Raw genomic sequence first — 27557 nt, forward strand, 5'->3', positions numbered from 1 at the left:
TTGATTACCCCAATGGAACTTAACTTTTTTTTGTGATAAACATACCCACGAAGTTTAAAGTTTTGAAATGTCAAGGGTCGACAAGAAAAAGTTAAAAAAAAATAGTAATTAAAGCGATTTTGTGTATTTTGTAGCTATTTTCTCCGCTTGGTGGGGAGGAGTGTGTAATCACCCAGTTCCCCCCCCCCCTTCCCACCAAAAGCATTGGTAGAATTCTTGTCTATAACGTTGAAATTCGATTTTTGAATAAGCCGTGCTAAACATTTAAACATTCCACCTCAATCAAAAAGGTACAATTTCTGATCTTGGTGAGAAGTTTTGTTATATTTTTTCGATGAAAAAATAAGGGGAATCAAAACTCTCAAATTATATCATTTTTGTCTGCGACAAAGCGTAAGCAAGGAAGTTCATCTATTTAACAATGTAATTGACATTTGAAATGGTAAAAACGCAAAAGGTAAGTGTTGGTCATGAATTTGTCTTTGAATTAGTGATGCTATTTTTATTTAATAGAATATTCTTCCAGAGACCAGATTTCAGATATCTGCAAAACTGGTGAAATTATGAAATACAAATTTAATAATTTTGAATGAATGGAACATATCAATAAATTTCACAATTTTCAAATCAATCTATATTGACCAAATAAATCTTTTATTTATTTCAAATAATTAAATTTTTATCCGTTTTTATAAACCTCTAAAACTAGGCTGCCTGTGAAGAGGAGCTGCGATTGCTTCGGCTCCTCTGCATAGTCAGTAAGTGAGCCTAGCAAAGGTCTTACCGAAAGTTTAAAGCTTTCTAAACAAATACATTTGAAATCATGTTATCTTATTCTACAAGTACAAATTCTTTAAAGCAAGTCAAACAAAGTAAGCCTTGAGTATTTTTGTAGCATAGGGCGTTTGCTACACACACATACAAGAGGTCTGTTGGGCACACATTAAAGGTTTTTATATGCGAAAAAAGCAAAATTCAACCAAAATGTTGGTTTTCCCTTTAATGAATGCTCAATTTCTCTAAAAAAAACATTCAAAAAGTATATTTCGGATCATTTGCTAACAAGTGGAAATGGTTCTGAGATTATTTTATTGGATATCAGTGGGAAACCAAGCAAAACAAAAAATGAAAAACAAGCCAACCATCATTGTAAAGCACATTAAACGGTTCCCCGCGGATTCTTTGTTCACGTTTTAGGGCCTATCATATAAAATTTAGAACCAGGAAGATGATGTTAAGAGTTTTCGTCACGAAATTCATTAATAAATTTGAGCAATATTTGTCCTGCTTTCACTAAAAACGCTCATATCCTGTAGAAAGTCTTCAGTTTTGTTAAAGAGCTTCAATCAAAATTAGAAAAAAAAATCACAAAGAAGTCAAAAAATTATCTAGCTTTCGAAAAATGTGTTGTACATAAGAAAGTTTTCAATAGTTTTCATTAATTCTTCAAAAAATATCTCTCTTTAGTCGATTTGTATTCATTTAACATGGGGCTGTCACATTTGTTTGCCCAACGGCTTACTTATACTAATGCACTGTGCAAACGCCCTATTGTAGCGTTTATTTTTGTCAGTTTTTAGTCATAACTTATTCCTTTAATTTAAGTATTACTTTTTACATCATTTTTTATTTTATTTTTTTTAATCTTAAACATGAATCTTTTAAAAGGAAATCTTTTTCCATTGAGATTTATAGTGTAAATTAGTTTACTGTATCGCCGCATTTCCCGTATTAGATTATAAACTTTAAGTTGTCAGCATGAGTAATGTTGTTTTATGCTGCCAGACATGCTGAGAACAGTAGCGTCCATTACCAGGGGGCTCAATAGAGCCTTTTGGTATGGAGAAGTGTGGTTGGTCGCTACAAAAAAAAGTGAGGTTATCTCGCCGCAATGCCATTAAAATAATTTGATTTCTATCTTTGTAAAATGCGCACTCTTTAAAACGGAAAACAAAGATCCTTGAAAAAACCCACTAGAACAAATGGAAATTATTTTCTCAAACATCAATTGCTACAAAAATAACTATTAAATTTTTTTTCAAATAGTGTCCTTTTGTCTTCGAAAAACTTGCAATAAATTTGATAAGTAGCATGATGTTCACAATAGACAAAATAAAAATTCTTTATAATTCGTTATCTGAAAATATTGTTTTATAAATTTATAACGGTCGCCATTGAAGAAGAAAATCTACCGCTTTCAGCAAATTTTATTAAACTTCACAGCACAATGTAGCTCATAAACAAATTATTATGAATACAGACTCCGTTCGTTTTTGGCAACATTCGATTTTGGCAATATTCGATTTTGGCAACATCCGTTTTTGGCACATGTGCCAAAATCGAACGGTTTTTAGAAACAACATTACTTTTTGGTGATAAAATGCAACAATAAAAACAAAAGTTGAAAAAAAATTACAAAGTACTTAAAAATGACAAAAAGATGAAAAATTCATCTACTACTAATGGTCGAACATTATCCAAAAATAACGTGTTTGATTATAATAACAGCTATTTTGTAAAAAAAAAATTGAAATAAAGTTGAGAAAAAAAACCGTTCGATTTTGGCAACATTCGATTTTGGCAACACAAAATGTACGGGCATGTTGCCAAAATCGAACGGGGTCTGTATAAGATTGATTATGAATAATTCTACTTATTTTACTAAATTTTGTATTAGTAAAATGTCACTTTGTTTTCTTCCTTCCGATTTTCAAAACAGTTAATTTTTCATTATTTTTTTTTTTTTGTTTCGATTATAGTCGCTTTACCATCTTTTTGGCATTCGCGACTTTATCAACGTTACAGTTGGCGGATCGTTATTGAAAAACTATCCGGTACAACTGTGTTCGATGTTTACTCTTGGGCTCGAACTCGCGGACATCGGCTCAGGAGACAACAGACTTGCCAACTGAGCTATATCACAAGCCCAATTTTTCATTATGTCTCAAGATACTTGCATATAAGTGATGCAAGTGAAACTGGAACAAATCATGTAAATCTCCAGCTTCGTGTTGAAAGCTCTTTTTAAATAAATCAAGGTCGTCCATATTCGCTCCTAGAACAACATAAACTCCAAGAACCACCCATAGTAATCACAGTTTTTGATATGTTCTTCCACGCAAAGAACCTTCATTCAACTCGCCTGAAGCCGAAAGAAGAACCAGTTTCCGTCCCAGACATCCAAGCGTCGACGTCGTCGTCGTCTTCGGGAGGCACCACTTATATGGACTATGGAAATTGATTTACGATCCGGCAAGACACACGCGGTTCAACAGAAACCACACGAGCCAAACTGACAGGCTGGCATTATCCCCGGGTCCCAGAACCGGAGGCCAGAAGCAACAGAAAACATCAGCACAGAACCACAAAAACCAGAACCAGAACTAGCTGTGGACGGAAAAGGCGAAGAGGTGAAGAAAATAAAATATGCTATTAATTGCGTCTTCAGACATCGCAATAAAAGCAAACACCCGTGTGTGCATAAAACTAGACGACGAAGACGAAAGAGAACGACGATTGGATGCGGAAGGCTGATGATGAGCTCGGTGATGAAGATGACGCCGATGATGATGATGATCAGTCGAAACATGATGATGACCGGCATCCGTCGTCCGTTCTTTCTCATCAGAGATGGTTATGCTGGGTGGAGATTTAATATGTTTATATGCAGGGAAATGGATCCATCCATCTATCCTCAAACGTATGGAAATATATAGTTCAGAACAGAAAACTTCTCGGTAGATCGGAACCACAAACAACATTTACGGCAATCTCTCGGTACGGGTGGAATTTTAATTTAATTTTGTACCAGCTCGATTCATTCAAAATATGTGGTAGCCAGCCCTTCGGATAGCCGCGATGGGATTTGCCGATGACCAGTGAACGGAAAATGAAACTTGGATAAGTACGTATTGTTGGATTGTGGTTCTTGGCTTCAATTGAAAATGGTCAGGGTCACTTATTGCTAGCTGAATAAGATTTTTTCCAAATTTTTAACGAAACTTTTTTACTTTTTAACAAAAAAATTAGGCAAATATTTGAATCAACTGAAAAGATTGTATTAAAAAAGGAACTATTAAGTCAAAATGAGACAAAAGTATCTCAAAAGTAAGCTTGTTGAGAAAATCCCACTGTAAATAGTGAATAGTAAAATGGAATGGACTATTATAATTTCGAAATATTTTCTCTAAATTAGCTTTTTCAGCTTGAAAATATTTTGTAACATGGGGAAAAATTTCGAAACAGTTGATTTGGCTGTACTCCATGAACCCGATAACAATTGTCCAAAATGGAAAATTCCCAGAAATCCAGTCGGCAGGAAGTACTATTTCCCAGAACATTTTTTCTTCAAACGAATCATTCTCCTGAAAAAATTTCACTACAAACAATCACTAAGCAGAAATTTGTTTGCAAGAATGAGACATTTACCAAATGATTTCTCTCAGAAATTTGTTTTCCCAGAAAATTTAAAATATTTACCTGGTATTTGACAAAATGGGTTTTTTTTTCGAATGAAATTATTAAATATATTTTTTTGGAGGAGGATGGGCCTAAGTTCTCAAATTCGAAGTGGCCGCCGACCCGCCATCGGAAACGGCAACCCCAATACATATTGGTCTAGGTCAGGCATGTCAAACTCGTTTAGGTGGCATTAAATATTTTCTATGACGTAGAGGGCCGCAGCCAAAATCAGTTAAATCGGTACATTCAGCTTTGGTTTTTTTTGCAATAATATTTTACATAAAAATCATTGGTGTTTTTTTGTGAGAATTTAAGACGGGGCTACGCGGGCCGCATTGACCTAGGCCACCGGGCCGCATGCGGCCCGCGAACCCCCTGTTGGACATGCCTGGTCTAGGTAAACCGGAGCTTCCTAGGTCTGCTTGAACGCTAGTGGTGATCCCTTAGCTGCCACACGACTCCTTGAAGCACAATATAGGGGAGAATGAGGATACTTGATCCCTGGAGATACTTGATTTCTTCGTAATATCTCGAAACAGGGATGCCTCACAAATATCAAAGGTTCTAGAAAAATGTGCCAAACAGAACACAACAACAATGCTTTTATCTCAACAAATTTTAAAATTTTAATTTTACGAGTTATTGAATTTTGTTTGAAAAGTTTAACAAAATGTCCTTTGAAGATCTTTTTTTATCACTTCAAAATGTATCTCACATGGAAAAATTATGATAAAAATATTTATTCCAACATGTCAATCATTGGAGTATAATATGAACTTCATATTGCCATATTTGCAAAGCAATAGTAAACTCTCATTTTTTTTAAGGAAAGTGAAATTACTAACACCTGTCCAATAAAAAATGTTTATACGTTATTAACTGTTAAAAAGAACTAATAATACTGTATTTATCAAAAAACTAAATAATTGCACTTTAAAGTATGCAATGACTCTAGGGCAGCAGACATACTTTTAGAGTTCTCTTTGTCTGACACTCACAAACTGTGAAATGAGAACTTATTTGACAAAAATAGTCGACGGCCTCTTTATCATCGAATTTACCAGATTTTTGCTTAAGGTAAGGGCACCCTTAACTTAAGGATCAAGCCTCCTTTAGTAAAGGATCCAGTTTCCTGTAACTTAAAAATATTACATTTTTTTATCTGACGAACATGGTTCTAGTTCCTCTACGATTTCATGTACCATTCTAAATTTTGGACTATATAAACATGAAAATATTATTTATATTCTCAAATTTTCCCTAAAAGATATGATTAAAATAAGAAAAGGCAATCAAGTATCCCCATTTTCCCCTATATTTCCAGTTTGAACGCACAGCGTGAGGAGTCGGCAACCAAGACGACTTTTTGAAGGCACATTTGTTTACATTAAATGAATTAAAGTACCCAAGTCTTTAAAAAAAAATCTGGTTCTAGAATCGATGCAGATGAAAAATCACTTTGAAAAATTAAGAATCATATGAAATTCAAAAAAATAGTTTTATTAAACAACAGAACATTGAAAGTAAATCTGGAGTAAAAAATTAGGGTTTTGTGCCAATTTGAGGAATGTCCCAACTTGAAAAATGGTCCATTCTAGGAAAAAAAATCTCGAAAATGGTGCATACTGGGGTTTTTTTTTTGGGAATTGGTTCATTTTGGGATTTGATTTCGGGTATTTGTCATTCTGAGAAAAAAACATTCTGAGCAAAAGTTTTCTGGTAAACGGAATACAATCGCTGATTATGTTTTCCTTTTTATTGTTTCAATTTTATCCGTTTTGTAAATTTTCACGACTTATATCAACATCGAAGTTGGTGGACAGTTATTGAGATATCTATCCAGTTCAACTGTGTTCGATGTTTACTCTTGGGCCTTAATTGTTGGACAACAGCTCAGGAGGCAACTGACTTACCAACTGAATCATATCATAAGCCCGTGAAATAATATCTCGTAAAGTTTCACACGTATATAAGTTAAGGGGGCTCCCTAGAGTAGGCATTTCAAAAACTTTCCCACATTTTTTAGCTGAGCATTTGCTCACAAATTTTTACAATACCTAGCAAAATCTGGGTACTTGATCACGAATTTTTCAACCCAAAATCCGGACAAATCTAAGCATAATTCAGTGATACTTCGAAAAAAAATCTGTAAGAAAGAAACTAAAACACCTTAGATTTAATTTTTTGTCGAAACAAAACAGCTATGTTCAAATCTCTTTTCAAACTTAAAAAAAAAACAATTTGGATAAAACAAGCACAGAAAACCCGGTCATGTTCGAAAAAATCTGGGAAATCTGCAATGCATGCAAATAGAGTGTCCATTTTCCGGCAAATTTAGCGTTCCTGAGATAAAATGAAAATGAAGATTTTAACGCTCAACTGCATACGAAAACTTCAATATATTGTTTTTTTTTTTTATTCCTGGGTAGTAGTATTGCAAAAGAACCAAGACACAAAACCTAAGTACTTTAAGCAGCAAACTTGACTGATTCTTGCTGCAAAAATTTGAAGTTATTGAGAAAGATTATTCTCTATCATTAGAAGTTTTTTTGACTATCCTTCAGGTTATTCATCAATTGATTTCAATCTCGAAAATCATTAGTTAACTCCTTTCGTTTCAAAATTTATTATTTCTTGTCGATGATTTTTGCTTCGTCAACAGTTTGCAAAACGGATGTTTAAAATGATGAGTATTTTAACATAGAACATTCAGATTCTTTTGGCAGCGTTTCTTTATTGTTTGGTTTTGAGGATTCTTTGCCGTTATTATTTTCAATTTTTACACTAAGTTTTCAACCGAAAAAAGCATTATTAATCAAATTCAATATATTTACTAGTTATAAAAAGAAAAAAAAAAAAAGGTTAAAGTCATATATCAAAGTAGAACTATAAATTTTCTCGTTCAAGGTGATCCATTTTTTCCAATTTAAATCGTGTACACTTCAAGTAATTTGAAACATTTTATTGGTTTCGGGAATTCCTGGGAAATTTTAGCGTTTCCCGGGGTTTAGAAACTCCCGAATTTTTCTTTTTTTCGGGAATTTACCGTTAGGACACACTACATACAAATGCATTTTTGAAATTTGCGTTCTAAACCTTTGACACAAAAAAAAAGGAGAAAAGAAGCTGTAGTTGACTCAATAGATTAAATCGGTAAAACTGAGTTCTGCTAGTGAATTTTCATTCCAATTTCAATCTTATATTTGAAATTCTAAATGAAACTTTTCCAACTGATGTACTCCAAATTTCATAATAAGAATTTAATAATTCTCTACTTACAAAAATCACCTGAATTCAGCATATCATTTTCTTAATAACCATTCTAAATTTATTTTTATCATTAAAACGCTCTCATATTAGAATAGCGAATTTCATTGAGTGATTCTCTAAACGGGAATATTTTCCTAACCAAGATTTTTGGTTCTGTGTCTTGAACATTTTATTTCCATTCTGAATAATTGCTTTCGAAGGTAACTTTCACATTCACATTCAGAAGAACTTTTTGACAATAGCATCTTATTTTGAAAACGATTTTTTTTAATGTCTTAAAGATATGAAAATGAAATTAACATTTGGGTTGGAACTATAAGTTTTGCAATTCCTGTTTCACTCTGATTGTAATTATGAATTCTAAATTTTGTATTGGAATTTTATTTGGAATTTGATATGATGATTTTATTTTGAGACTTTGAATTGTTGGGGTTTGAATTTCACTTTTGAACAGTCTGTATCTGCAATGAATTTGAATTTAATGTTGTTGTATTTTTTCCTACTTTGGATTCTATATCTGAATTCCTAATGTTACTTTTGAAAAGTTATGAATGAAATATTTATTCTGCTTTCGATGAAACACAGTGAGTTAATAAATAAATTGTGAATTGAACTTTGCAATTAACAGCTCTTATCAGCATTTCCAATTTCGATCCGTTGATTTTTTTTCTTCCACCATATTTGCACGTGATTGATAAAAAAATATTGTTTGACGATATCAGACTTATAAATTATTTGAAGGCAACATAATAAACTCATAGTTTCTCAGGTACTTTTTATGTATGTTCAAAATATTATGGGACATTACTAATGTTATTTTTATTAATAGAATTGTAAAGGATGATTCATCAATATAAACATTTAGTTTATTGTATTTACTTTAAACAATATCATTCAAGAATAACTCCAAGATAGATTAACATTCTTGAAGCATTATATAACTAAAAATGAAAAAAATCTTAATTTTTTTTAGTAAATTAATTTGCTCACACTCAAATTTTATTCCGTTTTCCTTGCTGTTAGCTGATAAACCAATCATGAAAACAAAATAGAAATATTTTATTTTGTCATTTTAAACCTGAATCTAGTATGGACAAAAAATTTTAAGTTTTGATTCCTTATTTTGTTGGTCTTTCGTTAGCACTTTCGTCCTAAATCTCAATACCTTGAAAAACGGCATCAACACAAATATACTGGGATGTAAATTTTTGTATCGATTTTTAAATCTGATTTTTACGACTAATAAATTTGATTATTGTCTTCAATTTTAAAATCTGAAAATTATTTTTATCTATTTGAACATAATTTCCATCAGAAAAATTGAAAAAATATCTGTAAAAGTTTGAAGATCGTTTAGAATAAGTGAAATTTATGTATGGAATAACATAATTTTTTTTAACTAGCTGACCCGCTAAAGTTCGATTTACCTTCAACTTAACAAACCATTAAAATGTTAAACATCATCTAAACGTCCTTAGCTTCTTCGTTCTCTTAAATCAATTTGAACGAAAATCGTCTTTAAACTTAAAGCCAACATCGATATTTTTCAATTAAGCATATCCAGAGAACAAACAAAAAGTATCTAAACAAAAGGATCTAAAGTCGCGAATGCCATAATGATGGTAAAGCGACTATAATCGAAACAAAAAAAAAAAAAAAAAGGATCTAAACAATGAACTAAATTGTTCGAATTATTTCTCATTTTAGGATCATTTGTATAAGAACCCACCTTCCATAAAAAGTGAGATTCTTGAAACTATTTGATTTCGAAGCCCGAAGAACCCTTGGATAACAAATTTCCCTGCATTCTGACCGTCTGTTTATACGTGATGGTGTTACATAGAAATCGTCTTTCTATTATTAGGTTTTTAATCCATTAAAAAAGTTTGAATAAAAAAATTTTAACTTTTCAAGATTAAAATATTATCTTTTTCTTACCAATTTCAGTATTTTTTTATTTTTTTGATCACATTGAATTTTACATTTTTTCTGTCAAAAATGTTTTTAAAGTATAAGCATAAAGATGCTGCATACATTGAGGGGTAAAAAATACTACAAAAATTTTACTACCGAAATCATAAAAAAATTATGTTTGGATGGATGACATTTTTGAATAAACGAACGCGTGATGCAAATCTATCACATTCCAGCGTATGGAAAAGAGATTGAAAAAGTGAATCTTTGATTTGCAATTTGTCCCAAAGCCCAGTCTGATAACGGAATTATGAAAAAAAATTGAGAAAATTTGGTGGTTGTCCGAAAAATATTTTTACACAAATAGTGTTGGTGTAGGATCATAAAAACTATTGAAAAGTTTGAAGAAAATATCATTTAGTCAAAACGTCATACTGGGTAAAGTTTTTTAACGGAAAATGTAAAAATTTGTACAGCTTCTGCTCGATTTTTCAATTTTTCTATGTGAGCCAAAAACTTTAAAAAACTATCTCACGATGTGAATCAGTGTTCTGGTATACAAATGACGCATCGTTTGTGGACGGTACTTTAAAATTTTTCAGGCTAAATGAATTCTTGACGATATCTCTTCCTGAAGTCTCAGGATTTTTCAAGATTAAATTCACACATATCACACACATATATGTATTGTTGTTTAACCTTGTTGATATTGTGATGAAATTAGGGAAATGTAAAAAAATTAAAAATATTAAGTTCTAGTCGGAAGTGTATGTGACTCCTGAATAAAAACGCACTGAGCACTCCGAAAAATCAATCCGTACCTAATGTTCAACGGAATAACAAGTTTAAAATGCTAAGTTTCTGCTAAAAAATTTCCAAACATGATTGAAATTTCTCATTCAACATTAACTTTCTCAAAAGTGCAAGTTAAACAAACTCCCACGATTCGGTTTCCAAACTTCAATATCTGCCAAACTGTCCGTGAGGCTTTTCAAGTTTGCTGCTGCTCCTATTTGAGGGAAGCTCTCGAAAATTTCATCAAACTCTTCAAAAATATTTCCCCGAAAAGAGCCCGGGTGCGAAAGCTGCTCCCTGTTCCTGTGCCGGTTTTTCTGTTTGCTAAACTCGAACTGAAAACGATCAGCCAGCCCAGATGGGCCAGGATTAGCGTTCCTATCGTGGAAGACAAACTTTTTCGTTCTCGGGCCCAAGAAAAACAACAACAGTAAACACCGGCAAGTAGCGAGCGGCTTCCAAAGTATCGTCGTCGTCCTACGCGGCGCGGTCTAAACCAATCTGACCCCTTTCCTTCTCCTCTCCTCCCTCAAACTCCACCCCAATCAACCCTTCCAGCTCTTGGATTGGCGAACCGGACGGGACGAGTTGATGGGCAGGTTTTCCACTTCATTATGCAACACCCTCTATCTCTCTCGCTTACTCTTACTAGGAAAACTGAGAGGCTGATGGTTTAAAACACAAAGAACATCACCCTGATAAACGGAGCAACCTCAACAAACATTCATCGTCCGTCGTCGAGAAGGACGATTAGGGTGGGCGGAGAAAAGGGTTAAGTCCGACGATTGGGCAGGAAGTTTTGCCTTCTGGACCGCGTGCATATCCTAACATAGCCAAGTAGGAAGGTACCTAGTTTACCTGGAAGCTTTTAGACCGACAAAGCTTACTAACGGAGGACTTGTTTGCATTGGATTCAAGTGAAGTTATGATGGATAGCGATCAGCGGATTTGCTTGATAGACGTGAAGCTCGGAATCCATGAGGTTGGTCCTGAGGGACGCGGATGGGTATTGGGAATATTGGCTCGGTTTCCAATAACATGATACTCGTTCGTAATGAGCGGTATCACGAGCCTTCAGCGAAAGTGTCGTACTAAATATGTTCTTTACTCATCTATTGAAATAATGGGCATCCTTCTCCTTCCAATTAATTATAATTTTTTTTCTTCTAATGCACATGTCAATATCTAAAAACAATGAAATTTAAAAGGTATAGATTTCACATTCCCTTAAAAAAAATTACAACCATATAATTTATGCAACCTTTTCAAGGCCACATTAATAGGGGCATTTGCCCCGAGGTTCGAATCCCCAAAAAGCTGGAAAAATCCATTTTTCAAGTCAGCGCCAACCAAATTGTTTATGTTTGAATCAAATCTCAAATATTCAAGGAACTTTATGATGTAATAAGACATTTTCAAGGATCTTTTATTCACCTTCCATGAAACAAAGATGGACGACAACTTAAACACAAGAATTTAGAATAGGATTTTTTTTAATCTCAACCCAAAACAACTAAAAAAAGTATATAAATCTTCAAAAATCTACAAATGTCTATACCGAAGTGATAAATTATAATCTTTTTCACAGTTAGGAGATGAAAACGTAAATATCATGAACTAATAAATTTTCACTTGATTTGGAACCCAAAATTTGATGATAATATTTTTTTCGATTTACTCTATTTATTTTTTGGAAGCGAAAATATAGCTTGCGCTGCCGATCGCCATGGTAAATTATATTCCGTTGAATAGGTGAAAGCCTCATCAAAATCAGCTCCTAGTTTACGATTAGAATGGAATACGATTTTTTTGAGTGGAACGCTGTTTGGTTCAAAAATGAAAATTTTAAAGTATTTATACAAAACTAGCTGATTTAACCCGGCCTTGCTCGGGTTCACATAAAATATAAATAAAAATGAATCGTTTGATTTTGCTAAATTTTGGAAGTTTTATATTCATCATTATAAGAAATTTGGCCCAAGTTTGGCCATGTTAGTTTTGTTAGTCTTTTTAAAGTTTTTAAATGAGAATATTCACTGTTCATCGTTTTCGTATTATCGAAAAATTTATAGTTTTAAGATTTTAATTAATGGAAATTCAAAAAAAAATCCTAGTATGATAATTCATCATTTCATGAAAAACATTTTTTACAACCATCATTTCTTAGGAAGATTGAATAGATTTGGCCTAATAGTATTATCTTAAAAAGATTAAACTGCTTTTTTTTATCTTTTCCATCCCCTATTTAATGAAAATATCTTTTGAAGATTATCCCACTTTTTAATATGGATGATCTCCCTGTAAAATGGTTTATTTTAGTTTCATTTACTTAGAAATTTCTTAAAAAACCTCCGAACTTTGTTAAAGCATGTTGAAAACTCATTTTGCATGTTTTCAATTGCATGTGTGAATTATTTCGCTTTTCAATTTCGCACTGTTTTATTATTAGTTTACCTTGAATGTTGAAAGTTCTACTAATAGCCTTTTGTAGTTATCGAAAACAAATCATCTCGAAAACACCATTTTTATTTATTATGAAAAAGGTTGTATCGAATTGTATAAAACTCAAAACCTCAAATTTGATTATCTGATCAATTTTCTTATCCCCTATTAAAATCCCAATTAAAGTGTTAAAATTGCTGCCTTGAGCTTTTAACTGTGAAACTAATAAAAATTTCTTTCTCTATGGTGGAATTCCAAAAATATAAAAATGGTTGACCCTCTAAGCCCCCCAGCGGCGGTAAAGAGCACTTTGAAAGCCACTACTATTCTATATATTCCTAACAGGCTAGTTGTATTTTTCAATCAAAATGTAGGCTTATAATTGTATCCAAATATCTCGTACCGGTAGCACGTGCTTTTAACAGTAGAAGGTACAAAAACACCCGCCTAAATTTTCACTTCCAAATTTTTAATGCTCAGCAAGCTTTGATTTGCTATCCAGTGCATGTGAGCTCTGGATGGTCGTTGTTTATAATACCCGGCCCATGGTGATGGTGAAAATAATCCCGCCAACGAAACGAACGGAAAAGAAAATCGGTTCGCAAAATGGGTGCCATGACTTTTGGTTCGTGAGAATAAAACCGTTGTTGTATGAACGACCCCCTTCAAAAGTGGTCATCCGAAAATCTAAAAACATTTTTCATCATTCCTGGTCCTGATGAGCACCCATGCCAAATTTCAGCTCTCTAGCTCTTAAGGCAGCTGAGCCTATTGAAGACAAACATACAAACGAACAAACAAACGGAAATTACTTTTTATATGTATAGATAAACCAAGCATTGTTTGCTTCGATATATATGCAATTTCACCATAAAACATCAGTTTTTGTATTAATACAACTAACCAAGAGGAATTTTGGAACTCAAAAATATTCATAAATAATCGAGAAATATTCAATTTTACAATATAAAGCTAAAACACCGTTTTGGAAATTATTAAAAAAAATAGCAAACTTCGAAGAAAAATTTTTAATTTTTTTCAACTCTTCGCCTATGATCTTTAACAACAAAATCTTTTTATCAATTATTACCAGCTTTTTTATATTTTGAACCACTGTGCGGGCCCTCGACGATGAAAAAATAATCAACATTACTTTGATTAAGTTACTCAAGTTCTAGATATCAAGAAAAGGAAATCGTAACTAGAAAATCGGAATCAATTCGTAAAAAATAACAGCCAAAGGGCCCCAGTGAAATTATAATGAATTGATTAGCTTCACTCTAAACATGTTAAGGGGGCCCCCTAAGGTAAGCATTATATAACTTTGAACGTATTAATCCAGGCTTACCAAATTAGGACAATTTTTTTTTTTCAAAACCTGATATCTAAGCCTTTGATTTTGAATTTTTGACAAAAAAAAATCCGGACAAGTTGAAGCAGAATCCAGCATTTAGAAAAATAGCAAGAAGAAAGAGAAAGAGAAAACAAACATCACAAAATTTCATTTTTTTTTCCACGAATCACGTCAGCAGCGTTTAAGTTGTTAACAACAATTAAGATGACGCTTGCTTTAAAAAATTAACCTCAATTTAAATTTTCTTGTTGTTTTTTATGTGAATTAATTCTGCAAAATTAAAAAAAAAACTACGGATTTTACGACGGTTAGGATAACATTTTCTTTGCTTAACCAAAATTTGAATTCATTAAAGTAGTTATCAGTTCTAAACAGAAGATTTACAGAACAGATTATAGAAAAACATCCCCAATTTTCATTGAGTAGAAACCTCTTGCAAAATAATAAGGTATTTTGCTTTAAATTTAAACAAAAATGAGCCCACAGGTGGATCCATAATGTAAAATTTCTAAAAAGGAATTCAGTTTCTGCTGTTTCTGCTTATTGTATAAACACTCTTCTCCCGAATATCATTTTATTGATAAATCAAAAAAAAAAAATTAAGTTAAGTTGAAATTGGACCAATCGCCAAAACTGAGTTTCTCTATAGAATATTTATTTCTATTCTGATTTCCGTCTTAGATTTGAAATTCATTTTGAAGCTTTTCCAACTGACTTAACAGAAGTTTTGTTCCTTTTAATTTGAGGAACTTTCATTTCTAAATTATCCTTTATCAAAGGTTTTTTTAATTCACAATATAAATTCCAAATTGTTTTCATCACTAAAACATTTTCAAAGTAGATTTTCAAATTTTATTGTGTGATTCTGTGTGTAATAGTGCTGGAACAAAAAAAAACATTAATAAAGGTATTAAACATCTTTGCATTTTCATCTAGTTTTTTTTTTAATGGCAACAGATCTTAATCTGTGTTATAATGTTTATAACTATTCTATTCTGTTTATATCTATTCTAAATTTATGATCTCAAACGTTACTTTTGCCACATTCAGAAGAACTTTTTTTACAAACGTTTTTGAATTTAATATTTGATCTGATGAAATCTTACTCTAAGTTCAAAATTATAATCTGCAATGGATTTTTTTTAATTCTTTAAAACTCTTGATTTCTACGATAACATAAAAAAATAAACTTATTTGAAGCACCCGAATGACAAAAGAATTTTTTTTTTTGATAAACAAACGAACTTTCAACAAATCAAGATGATATGAAATTTAATTATACATTTGTATTATAAATTAAAAATAAGCAATTCCTGATTTTTCCTGATTGTAACTATGATTCTTAATTTTGTATTTGAACTTAGTTTGTCATTGTTCCACAAATCTTGATTTGAAACTATATTTCAATTTTAAGCATCTAGAAAAAAATCTAGATTTTGAATTTAACACTCGAATTCTTATACAAGTATGATGTTTTGTTTTTTTTTTTTTCAATTTTGGAATTTTTGGTGGAATAATGATTTTAAAAAAATTTAAAAAACATGAAAATTTTCAAATAAATGAAGAATCGCATAGATCAAAACATGTTTACTATTGTTGTCTCAAAGAATTGATTGAGGAACAAAACTCTGGAGCTATGAACTTAGATGAAATGAAAATTATTAAATCTAAAATACTTGAATTAGAGTATGAAAGATTAAAGAATTTCAAATATCGGTTGAAAGCAAATACCATTAATTCGGATGAGAATTTATCACTTTTCCAGCTCACTTCCTTCTTAAAAAGAAATGATCCCACAAAAATGTTTAAGTTGAGGGTGAACAATGAAATAGTAGATAACTCCTCAGAATTAAAAAGTATTGTTCACACTCATTTTGCAAAATGTTTTGAAAAATTAACTACTGCAGATGATAACAGGGAATATATTTTGAATTACATTACAAAAAAACTAAACCAAACAGCTATTGATAGTTTAACACGCCCCTTTAGTTATGAAGAATTGAAATTTGCAATTCAATACGCTTCTTCAAAAACATCTCCAGGACCAGATGGTATAAACTATGAATTTTACAACATATTTTTTGAAGAAATAAAAGAAGAGATCCACCAGCTTTGTTTACAGAAAGAATAATTACACTTGTTCCTAAAAAAGGAGATCCATTTGATATACACAAAAAAAGACCAATAAGTATGTTGAACACAGATTATAAAATTTTGACAAAAATGTTGTGGCATCGGTTGAGACCTTAACTGACAGACCTTATAGAACAAGGACAATCAGCTTGTATTGATTCAAGATCTTGTATAGAAAATTTAATTGATTTAAGAGATGTATTTCTAAAAGCCAATGACAACAAGAAATTAAAATGTGCTATTCTTACAATTGATCTAGAAAAAGCATTTGATCGCGTTGATCATGATTTTCTTTGGATTATTTTAGATAAGTTTGTATTTCCTACATTGTTCATTAACTTTTTGAAAAAACTTTACTTGAATGCAATATCAAAAGTTTTAGTTAACGGTTTGTTAACACCTTCTTTCCGAATTTGCAGCTCAGTAAGACAAGGCTGCCCATTAAGTATGGCATTATTGACTCTGTATGTTGAACCACTGATAAGAATGATTTATCAAAACGTCGATGGCATCTTCATGAGCAATAAATTTATTAAAGTTGTTGCTTATGCAGATGACATAAACATTTTGATAAGAAATTACCATGAATTTGATACAATACTAGAGTTGATAGGTTATTATAGTATTTATTCAAAACTAAAAATGAATTTTTCCAAATCAAGTTTTCTGAGGCTCAATAACTGTTCTATTGGACCACAGCAAATCAAGGAAGAAGAAAGCGTTAAAATTTTGGGAATGTTTTTCTGTCCTAATATTAAAACCACTGTAAATAAAAATTATGAAAAGCTTATTACAAACATTAAATTTACATTAACCTTTCATTCCAAGAGACATCTGAATCTTTTTCAAAAAGATTTAATACTAAACAGTTATATTTTATCAAAACTTTGGTATATTGCACAAGTACTTTCTATGGAAAATAAACTTATTGGCATTCTGAGGCAACTTACAAGTAAATTTATAAGGATGTTTTTACTTTGTTTCTCATGGAGAATTATTTCTTCCAGTTTACAAAGGAGGAATGGCCCTTTTTGACATTGAATCAAAATCTAAAGCTTTATTTATTAAAAATATTTTATATAATCGAGTAGGACAGTTAACACCAAATGAATTTATTTTGAAGAAAATAAGCAAAAATAATCTTACTAGAAATATGAGGGAATGGCTAACGTTGGCAAATGAATTCAGAACTATGACAAATTTCAACACAAGTAAACTTATTTATGATCATTTAATTACTCGGTTAAATATAGACATTAAAATAGCAAAAAAATTACCCAACCTTGATTGGGAAACTATTTTTGAAAACTGTAATAAAAACTTCCTTAGTTCAAGTCAAAAGTCGTCCTTTTTTACCCTTTTACGAGATATAATTCCAACTAATGAAAAGTTATTTAGGCACTATGTTAGAGGTTTAATTTCTTCCAAGTGTAATTTATGCAATAATAATGACACTACCTTACATAGAATAAAAGACTGTGTAGCATCAAAAACAATTTGGACATGGCTCAACAAAGAGTTGAAAACAAAATTTAAGATAAATGTTAACGATGCAGAAGATTTATTCCAACATGCAATAAAGAAAAAGGATTATAAGTTTTAAGCAGGATTATGGTTGACACTAGAATGTATTTCGTATATATTGGAAGACAGAGAAGCTATTAATATAAATGGAATAAAAGAAAGAATACGCTTATAAAAACTTTTTCTAGATTCATTTTCAAAATTATGTAAATATGTTATGAAAATAGAATAGGAAGTGATCAAGCGAAATAAGTGAAATAGTAATTAAGACAACGCATAAGTTAATCTAGAAATGTAAGCTTTTAATGTATCTATCTGTATATAAAATTCAATAAAAACAATAAATAAAAAAAACATCAAATTTGACATACGGCCTGCTAATGATACCTTAAAAACTAATTTTTTTAGCAAGTGTTTTGATTTTCAAAATATAAAAAAAAAATTCTTATACAAGTAGGATGTTTTGTTTTTTTTTTTTCAATTTTGGAACCTTAACGAGAAATCGAAATGTTACTTCCTAATTTCTATTTAAGAAATATTTTTTCTGCTTTCGGTGATGCAGATACCAACTGATCAACGATTAAATAGAACACATTTAAAAATCTGTCTAAGATTTTCTAACACAGAGACGTTAAGTTGATGATAGGGATAATGAATAAATTGTTAATTGAGTTTTGCATTTTACAGCTCTAATCAGAACTTCATTATCTTTTTTAAAGTAAATTAACTCTTCAACAATGTGTGCACTTATAGTCATGATTATTGTTTGAAGATACCAGAAACTACCTTCTTTGCTGACAAAATGGTTTTTCGAAGGTAATATACTGAGTTAATTTTCTATTCCATCCTTTCTTTAAAATACTACTATTTTTTCTTGAAAATTAAATGCACACATGATTTCAATTTTTTTTATTTTACATATTTATTCTTTTCTTTGAATTTAAGTCAAAATAATAATAACCTGACTCGAAAAAGTCGCCTAAAATAAATTTTTTTCAACAATTTTAATTTAAAAATTTTTAAATTCCTTATGCTCATGAAAACTTATTGAAATAAATTTTAATTGAATAAATTGATTTTCGGCGATTTCAGTCACGTGACTGAAATCACCGAAAATCAATTTACTCATTACCCAACCAGTCGATAGATTTTTACTATAAATTTGAATTGGTAATCAAATTGAGGTGCTTAGAATCAGTGAGTGTGAGTTCCAAATGATAGCTTTGAAAAAAACACACTTCAAAGTCGACAAAGTATCCAATTTTTCATTTTATTTTGAATAATCAAGTAGTTTTAATTCAATCGACAAAGGAGAAAAAGGAAGAAAATTTAACATTTGTACCACATATACATAGATATGAAGAAACTTTTGGTTAATGATTTTGGTACTTTCACTTCTCTGATCCTGAAGGCCTCAGTCATAAGATTGATTTTAATTTTTAACCAGTATTTGAAAATAATTGAAAAACGCCGAAATGTAAATAAATTATTTAAAATAAAAATACATTTAAAATGCTTCATTTTGCTATCATTTCTATCAACACAAAATAATGCGCAAGGTATGCTGGTTTGTTGTGTGTTTTCAGTTCAGTTTCAGTAACATTTATGTTACACAACATTTAAAAAAAACTAGTTTTTCTCAACAAAATGCTATGCAATTACCAAATCATGCTGTTATTTCGATTTTATAATACAATCAATTACTTAAAACCTTAATGATGCCTTAAATATAAAGTTGTCACAGGTTTCTGTTCCCTTATTTTGCCATCGGAAAAAACACGAAAGCTATCATTTTGCTGATTTTGGCTACAAGATGCAATCTATTCTGGAATCTTCTCAGGAAATCATTTTTTATCAATTTCATCGGGGAACGAGTTTAAAATCAAGCGTTTATTTAATTTTTCGTTTAAATAAGAATACTGAATTGAACTAGTACGTGGCCGGCGCCGTCATTGGCGTTCAAAGAAAGAGCATCAGTTTTGTGCAGGGTGATTGAGCTTTATCAAGCTAAGCTAAGCTAAGCTTAATAAGAATACTAAATTGAACATTCAAGAAAGAACAACGTAAAGAAATGTTCAATTTGAAAACATGATAAAGCGGATTTTTAAAATTGATTTAGTTTCAAAACAGTAAATAATGACCCTGTTAAATGGATTTCTCCACATTTCTGTGTCATTTTTTTTTTCAACGATAGTCAACGACAGTCTAATCCAATTTTGAAGAAAGAGCACTGAGCATTTTAAAAAAACATCCTTATTTCCGATCTCCTAATACTGAACTAGTTTGCACAGCTTTGAAAAAAAAACGAGAAAATCGATCGAAAAAAAGAATCGTCAAAGAGATGAACTCAAATAAATAAATGTTCGGAGTAAATCACATGAGTAATAATAGAATTGAAATTAATTACTCCATATGATTTGAAAACCCTTGGTCTCAAGTGAGATTACATGTATTATGTTTCAAAATAAAAATAAATGCCTGAACAGAAAAATAATTTTAAGTACCATTAGAAACACATAAGTAAATTCTTTAAAAGATAGGTATAAATAAATCACAATTAGGTAGGAGGGCAGCTCATAATCACTGTTTTAAAAATACCTAAGAGTATGAGTTAAATGGACAGTTCCGTGGCATTGCAAACTCTGACGAATTTATAGGAGGTTTGAAAGTGTGTAAATATTGAAAAAGCACCATTGAGCTTGAGAGGAAAGCTGTGTAAGATTGAAAATTTAAAGAATTGGAAGAAGAACAAGGATAGAAAAATTGTACAATCAACATTAAGCAAGTTGAAAAGACAGTTTGGTAAGCATGTGAACTTAGGGAAATTGTGAAAACAGCTTGAAAATAAATGACAAAACATCATGAAAAACATGAGTTGAGAAGACAGTACGTAAGAATTCAAACTTAATAAAAAATTTAAAATTTGAAATATTGCATGGACTGAAAAGGGATTTAAATACAAGACAGTTAAATAACCAGTAAAAACTAATGACAGAATACCAATGGTATCATTGAAATGGAAAGCTTATGAAAAAATGTAAGTACACAAACGTATATTTGTAAAAAAAGGATAGCTGAGCGGCCGAGTGATATTCAAAAAATCAATTGGAAAAGTTAATAAACCCATCAAAATAAAAAAGCCTCTGTCTTATAAAAACACTCTTAACTGAGACTTTTTCGGAAATTTAGGAAATCTTGGGCGGTTAACCGCAAGACTATGTCATTTTCATCAAAAAAAATCACCAACACAATTTTGCAACTTTTATTGATCAAAACAGTAATTCATATTTTTTAGTGAAGTAGATTCCTTTAATATAGTCAATTGACAATGCACATGGAAATTCTATCTTCTTAATGAAAAGAGGAATGCCTATGCTAACATTCTTTACATACGTTTCACTTGGCAAACGACAAATTTCATTAAAAATGCAAACGACACAACTGAAATCCAAATTCGACAAAACGACTCCATCAGCATTAAAAACTAATTTCACCTGTTCCGAATCGATGTTCAATATGTTTTCCCAAATTACATTAAAGAGACGTTTTCACGACAGCTTCCGGCATGGATAAACATGTAATGTAATCTCCCCGAACAGCATTCCCACGAAACAGCTGCTTCCACCCATATCGTTTCGGTAAATGACTGAATATTTAAAAGTTTTTCTTAGCTTTCCTTTTCAAATTTAGCGCCAAGGCATCCCACACAGAAAAAAACCAGAGGTGCTTTCCCGTACATTTTCTTCTTCCCTCAGAAGCCCACGCAAAACTTGAAATTAACAGTCAGTTCATTATCGTTCTTCATAAGCCACCCCCGTTCCGACCACCCGGCTTAAGATCCCATCTCGCATCAGTAGATGAAGGAAAAACCTTAACACTCGTGGCTGGTTTAAGATCATGGGAAAATGGAAAAACCGGATGAGCTTTGTGCAGCACCGTAAGAAGCGCCGGAACGCAGAAACACCGGCAGTCCGAAAAACTTTTTCCAGGCACTCTCAATTTTCCCTCCTCAGGCAAGCAAACAAAATTCAGACGAAAATTTTTGTTCGTCAAGGTCTCCGGCGATGTCTGTGTTTTTTCCGAGCAAGCTTCCCAGTTTTCCCGGTGCGGATCCGTATCGGATCGGATGACAATTTTCTAATACCTCCTCTTGCTCGTGCCAGAAAAGTTTGGATCCGTCCCTTCCTTCGCCATTGACACGTGATTCATATCTTTAGCGGCACCGGCACACGATGAATGGTTTGGGAGCTGGAGAAAATTAAATTTAGCTTCCCTGGAATTGGTGGATTTTTTTGGGTTTGACTTAGAGCTAGACGACAAGTAGCATGTCCCTTGAACGAGCCAGTTGGCCTTGAGATAAGCAGGATGAAGGGCATTCGGGAACTCACCGTTTTAAATTATGCAAATCATCACTTCGTTGAGTCGTTCAGGTGCAGGTTTTCTAGGTTTGCGTAACTCGAGATTTTCCACTCCAATCCGATATTTTTTTCATCCAACTCACAACACTAGTAAAAACAGCGATGATTTCCCCAATTTTACCCCAGGATTTTAATGCACTCACAATCTTCTTTATGAATAAGGATGCGATTCGACGAAGGACTTTTGCGGGGGAGTTGGAATGATCGTCCCCCTTTGCTCTGCTGGACGAATGTTATTTTTGGGTACAACGTCAATCCCTCGATGTGCTTCCACCCTCAGCCCAGCTGACCGTCGTTCCGGGTTTTTATGTCGGGTAGTAAACGGATTAGGAGTTTTTTTCGGCTTCTATAGGACAAAGATATCCCTCCAGTCGGATTACGTTCGGTATGCGGGAATTCTATGTCTAACTTTCCGCTTCCTGGACTGCAGCAATTATGAATCCTATTAACGGTGAGCCGAATTCGGTCTGCTGTTTGGGAACAGAATTTTATAGCCTTTGATCGGCGGATAATGGGCTTCGGCTTTCCTTTTTGTCGGCTTACGATTGAAGGATTCAGTTTCGAGAACGAGGACAACTCTTAATTACAGCACCGTAATATTTTACATTCCACTGGTCGTTTTGGTTTTATTTTAAGCACCGATTCAACGAGTAAACTTCTGATGATTTTGTCGATTCAAATTTCACTCTTGAACGATCATTGATATTGATTGCCTTTTTGATTAAATTCACAAACTTATCGGCAAGCACAATCTTTATATACCTTGACCTTGATTATTCAACACTTGTGGAGCGCTTCGTGCTTATTGAATAAATTTTACTGCTTTTCTCACAAGGTTTCAGGCATGACCATTTGTTGCACACGTAGCCACTATCTTTCATCACTGCACAGAGCGCCACATTTATTTTTTATTCAATTTAATCACTCCACACACAGTGCCCCTTCTTCGTTATCGACGTGTACTGGATCGAATCGTTCCAATAGCTACCCGAAGCTTACCACCACAAAATTGATAATCCCACAAGACAATCTTCTTTCTGGTTTATCACTCACTTTAGCATCACTTTCCAAAAAATAAACATTATAGAATCAGCTCTCAAAAATACACCTTGACACACCAATAACGTACGAATCGCTGCATCGGCATAGATAACACATGGGGCGACAAATTTTCTATTAATCCCGGCGAGCTTATTCAGCACCACCGCATAAAATCGCGGTGTATCGCTATCCACACACGTTGCTTCGGAAACAACTCGACGACGCACGGCCCGGTAAGAATACACGCGACAGCCCGCAAAAAGTCGATCGACAGAGACCTCCCTCCAAACACGTTGCAGATCGGAGACCGAAACTCTACTGAAGACTGGAATCCTCCTCACAGCAAACGAACCACTCCAGCGACAGCGAAACCGCGACAACTTTTCGCGCAGTGAGTCGTGAAACTGCACCCCTGCTGCTCACCGTCGAATCACGTGCGAGCAAGCGAGAGCGGGCGAAATCTGATGCAACCTGACCTCTCTCATAGTAAAAAAGTTCTCCCTTTGTGGGAATCATAACAGCGATAGGCGCACGCATATGAGCCTTTACTCTTCGCCCGAACATCAACGAAAAGAATTCTCAATGCAACTCGAATAAAAACTTAAAACTCTCCGCTCACACCCTACTGATCTCATATGTCACCTCACGCTCGCCCGGTTCGGTTTTTTGTTTTGATCGATTTCGCTCTGTTTTGTGAAGCCAGAGTGAGTCGCGGAAATGTTCCGGCGCCTGTTCTGTGAGCCTGCAGCAGCGATGTTGTGTTCGGTCGGTGCCGCGAAACGAGTGGATCAAAACAAAAACAAACAATTTTTAACGAAACGATGACGAGTTGGTTGGTTGGTACAGCGAGGGAATAGGAATGGGAGATTTAACGAAGCCAGAGCTAGTCCAACGATTTCCTACTGGATAGCGTGGAGTGAAATATTTCAACGGTGAGGTAGGTTAGATTGAGGCGGGACGATGATTCATATCAACGTGTTCCGATGAGATCTCTACCGTTGAAGGTTAGTGAGGTAAAATAAGTTATCAACAAAATGTGTCGTAATGTTATCAATGTAAATAAGAAGCTTGGAACGGAAAAATGCATTGTTACGTTTCTAGATGTGAGGGCAGGTCTCTGTTGAATAATTTTAATAGCTGGTCATCGATGTCAAATTTATCTAGCTTTTAATATTTAACGAGGGAAATCTTTTCATCAGAAGTGCATGTGGATTTCTTAATACTGTTCAGTAGGAGAAATCCAAACCAAAGAAAGGCACCGACTTACCAACAAAAATGACCTAAGAATAGGTTTTTGTATTTAATAAGAAAAACCCTTAATGAACTTACGTTCTTCTAAAATGTTTCGATTATAGCTAACAAAGGAATGAAACTAAGGTATTATCACCCGCTCTAGAATTGTTTTTAGGAAATTTTTACACGGGCATTGAAAATCGGTACATTATTGCTATTCCGAATTTCTCTACTAAGACTGTTGTACATTCTCGATCCTACAGTGGCTAATCGTCTTTCTCCAAATCTTGTTGGTGAATTTTCTGCTAAAAGTCTATCCATACATCGAGTATTATGATTATGTGTGACTTTTTTTTCAAATTAAAGTTGTGATGGATGTTTTCGGTTCGTACTACATGTGGTGCATTATTGCTAAGGTTTCCATATCTCCTAAGCAGCGTATTGGTAGGATATAAGCATTTTGTAAAATTTTTAGCTAGGATAGAGATACGCAAGCTTGAAAATAGATTTTAAACACCTATTCAGCTAAACTTTCAGTGCTGATAAATTGGCTACGTTGGTATGTCCCCAAGCACTAGCTTTTGCCATATTTGTATAACGGCTGTGTAAAAAACTATGATACATTTTCTGCAAGACATGGCTTGGCATGAATTACGATAGCTCATGCATAACGCTACAAATGGGTGCGCAGGTTTTTATAACATTCATTATATGTGGCTTCCAAGATTATCTAAACGAACTCCTAAGTACTTAAAGTGGGACCCTCTACTTTACGATTTTTGTGGTTAAAAGGTGTAGGTGACGGCAGTTTCGTTTTTAGCGTCTTAGCGATATTCAATGTAAGAAGCTCGTTCTGAAGATACTGATCTATAATATTAAGGTCACTCTTCATTTCTCGTATCGTAGTTATCTACATCCTTATTCGAATTCCCAGATATAGTATCATCAGCAAAAAGCTTCGGGATACCGTGAAGAGTGAGTTTTGGTAGTTCGTTAACATAAATTCCAAGCAACCGGAATTCTCTTTAAACGGGTTCGTAGAAGCTTAATCAGCACTCATCTGAGTTTCTAGAGAATTCTTATCAGACCAAAATTTAAGTTCTTAAACGAACTTGGAACTTCCTTAAGGTGTCTTAAGAAAATGTTATACAGCCTTTAAGGGAACATCTAAAATACTCCCACCGAAAAAAATTCAGTTGACAGATTGCTCTAACAACCAGATGACAGACTGCTGGATTGCCGGTATATCATTGTGTATCTCATTGACTTCAATGTTTACTAAATTCAATGTTTACTTACCATGGAATCAAAAATAGCTGCTCACCGCCTCGAGATTTGATCCGCTGCTCTCTAGAATGGAAGTTAAATCATCTGCCTATTGACCATATCAGCTCATGCCCAAACGCTGTTCAAAGCTGTATTTACACTACCGATTTTATAAGCTTTCTCTAGAGAACCATTTGCAGCTGAAGTTAATGTTTAATATTTTTTCTATCGAAGGACTTTTAATTGATCAAATATTTAATAAACACAAAATCTTGGAAAGCTCGAAACTTTCATTTTTGTGCGAAGTGACATAAAAATGCATAAAACGTCGAAAAATGCATAACACGTCAGTAGTTTGGCATCATAATAAAAATTTCGATTTTCCGAATTTCTTTTGGTCACTCATTACTTCCTTCATCTCATCTCTTTTGTCATCAAGTCGGCCCAGGTCTTTAAAATTTTGCCAATCCTTCAAAAATGTTGTGAACAGCAAGTCACTAAGCACAATCTACTCATCGATTTCAAATTTTCAAACGAATCAAACAACCGTGATGAACTTCCTCCCTGCAAGTAAAAAAAGATTGAACAAGTAAGTAAACGATATCGTGGCTCATTCTGTCCTTAATAAATGCTCTGCTAGAGGCAAGGCCGTGCGAACGGGGGGGGTTTTAGGTGTTTAACCCCCCCCCCATGAAGATTTTTTCCAAGTAAAAATTTCACCGTAGTAACAGAAAATTACTTGATCTTGAATGTATTTGAAAATACGTGTTAACAAGCAAGTCAGAAATTTTCCTCGCCTCCGGCGGAGTTTAATTTCAAATCACCCTTGGCTTGAGACATTTCGATCTACGACACTTTTTGACGTTTACGAATTGAAACTAACTTTGATTCTGAAATGTAATTCATTTGATCTTTTGTACAGAAACTCAAAACTGGACATACAAAAACCCTACCTCTTCAGAATGGGTTTTTATGAGGAATTGTAACTTAATAAGAACAGAGTTTGAGACGAACCTCTTTTTTCATTAAAAAAAATCGTTTATTTCATTACAACTGTTATGCTAATTTGTAATATTCTTCAAAAAAAACAATTTTAGACTAAATTTTATTTCGAGTTTTTTGTTTCTCTAAATGCTCAACACAACACATAATTTCACAAGGCCACAAAATTTACATTTTTCAGAGGTGCAATGAAGTAATTTCGACTTATTTGGGTACCCTGAATCTAAATATGCAATATTTCTATCAGCTTTTGTTATTGAAATGACTTTTGAAAATAAGTAAAAAATATTTGAGAATTTTCTGCATTTTTTTACAAAATCTCAATTAACATTTAAAAACAAATGTTTAAACAGTATTATCAACTTTACTCATGACTATTAGTAATTTTGAGTTCTGCGAAAAAAGTTATGGAAGTTTTATGTTGTTTTACTTTTTCTCATTTATCAAATATTTAAGAAGTTTTGAACCAAACTTAATTTTGGATAGTTTTTAAGCATGTTATCTTGTTGCAAGTTTTAACAAATATGATTAATTAAATCAAGTTTTTTTACACTTTCTGCAGTAATATCAAAAATAATTTTCAAGTTTTTAAATTGTTCAATTTTTCTATTTTTGATCATGCATAATTTTCATCATTAAATTATTCCTTAGTTTGATGAAGCTTGATATACTGATTCAGAATCAAATTTTTCATATACGTAGGT

At 32.8% G+C, this 27557-nt stretch overlaps 1 protein-coding gene across 1 annotated transcript in view; it reads right to left on the reverse strand.

The window, feature by feature from the left end:
• The window catches only part of LOC129749464 (insulin-like growth factor-binding protein complex acid labile subunit), an 835561-nt gene extending 811914 nt beyond the window's left edge, over positions 1–23647 (reverse strand). Inside the window, exon 1 of the mRNA XM_055744438.1 lies at positions 22282–23647. The gene's annotated coding sequence lies outside the window, so the exon portion shown is untranslated. The remainder of the gene's footprint in view (positions 1–22281) is intronic.
• Between the last annotated feature and the right edge of the window lie 3910 nt (positions 23648–27557).

Source organism: Uranotaenia lowii, chromosome 2 (assembly GCF_029784155.1).
Source record: "Uranotaenia lowii strain MFRU-FL chromosome 2, ASM2978415v1, whole genome shotgun sequence".
NCBI lineage: Eukaryota > Metazoa > Arthropoda > Insecta > Diptera > Culicidae > Uranotaenia > Uranotaenia lowii.